The 1,720-nt window shown below is 37.4% G+C and overlaps 1 non-coding gene across 1 annotated transcript; it reads right to left on the bottom strand.

Annotated features, from left to right (window-relative positions):
- Positions 1 to 1,284: 1,284 nt before the first annotated feature.
- On the bottom strand, positions 1,285 to 1,446 carry LOC122685106. The gene has a single exon (XR_006338276.1). It is a non-coding gene; the product is annotated as a U1 spliceosomal RNA (small nuclear RNA).
- Positions 1,447 to 1,720: the final 274 nt, after the last annotated feature.

Raw genomic sequence — 1,720 nt, 5'->3', positions numbered from 1 at the left:
AACACATGAACATCACCAAGTAATCGATACTGAAATCAGATTGATTATATTCTTTGCAGGTGAAATGGAGAAGCTCTATACAGTTAGCAAAACAAAACCTGGAGCTGATTGTGGCTCAGATCACGAACTCTTTATAGCAAAGTCCAGGCTTAAATTGAAGAAATTTAATGCCTTTCAGGTATCACTATGCCTTTCAGGTATGATTGAAATCAAATTCCTTACGATTATATAGTGGAGGTGATGAATAGATTCAAGGGATTAGATCTGGTAGACACAGTGCTTGAAGAACTATGGAGAAAGGTTGATAACACTGTACAGGAGCCAGTGACTAAAAACATCCCAAAGAAAAAGAAATATAAGAAGGCAACATGATTGTATGAGGAGGCTTTACAAATATCTGAGGAAAGAAGAAAAGTGAAAAGGAAAGGAGAAAGGACAAATATACCCAAATGAATGCAGAGTTCTAGAGAATAGCAAGGAGGGATAAAAAGACTTTTTTAAAGTTAACAATGCAAAAAATAGAGGAAAACAATAGAATGCAAAAACCTAGAGATCTCATCAAGAAAATTGGAGATATCAAGGGAACATTTCATGACAGGGTGGGACAATAAAGGACAGAAATCTAATAGAGGCAGAAAAGTTTAAAAAGAGGTGTCAAGGATACACAGATGAACCACACAAAATGTCTTAATGACCTAGACAACCACGATGTTGTGGTCACTCAGCTAGAGACAGACATATTGGAGTGTGAAATCAAGTGGGCTTTAAGAATCTTTACTACAAAGCTGGTGCAGGTGATGGAATTCTGCCTGAGCCATTGAAAATACTAAAAGATGATGCTGTGAAAGTGCTGCACTCAATATGTCCATATATTTGGAAAACTCACAGCGGCCACAGGACTGGAAAAGGTCAGTTGTTTTTTTTTTCAATCCCAAAGAAGGGGAATGCCAAAGAATGTTCAAATTTCAATAAACTTTTTAATTACTTTGTATTATTACTGAGTAAATTTTAGCTTTCATCATGACCCATGATTCCTCCTATAAACAGGTCCCGGTTTAATTCTCCAAATGCACATGCCACTGCTTTCTGATCTTGCATATATTTTTTAATAACAAATAATAAGTGTTTTAAACAAGGCCAACTTTATTAAACCTCCAGGCCTTCAAATATACTGTTCCTTCTGCCTGGATTTTCACCCTTTCCCTGGCTTCTCAGTCTCTTCCTTGACCCCTTAAGGAGTTTCTCATTTTTCAAGGGTTGATTTTTTTTTTTTTTTTTTCTTTTCAGGGGAAAGCGTGAACGCAGTCCCCCACTACCACAAATTATGCAGTCGAGTTTCCCACATTTGGGGAAATCGCAGGGGTCAGCACATCCGGAGTGCAATGGATAAGCCTCGCCCTGGGAAAACCACCTTCGTGATCATGGTATCTCCTCAAGGGTTGATTTTGATGTCATTTTCCCTCAGCAACTTTCCTTGTGAACCTCAATGGAGCAATTCATCTCTCATTTCTTTATCCCCACAGACACTTACATTCTACACTTCACAAAGTGTGCTTTTGTCTAAATGGCTGTTCTCCACTCCTGTGTCTTTATAAATATGTTTCTTATCAGAAAACCTGACATCTAGTAGGTACTCAGTAATTTATACATTATGAATTGTATTGAAGTTGGTAAAACCAAAAGAAGTGCTTGAAATTTAGACATGAAAAGGTAAACAGAG

The sequence above is a fragment of the Cervus elaphus genome, chromosome 27, assembly GCF_910594005.1.
Source record: "Cervus elaphus chromosome 27, mCerEla1.1, whole genome shotgun sequence".
NCBI classification, from domain to species: domain Eukaryota; kingdom Metazoa; phylum Chordata; class Mammalia; order Artiodactyla; family Cervidae; genus Cervus; species Cervus elaphus.
This window is presented reverse-complemented; position numbering and strand designations above follow the sequence as displayed.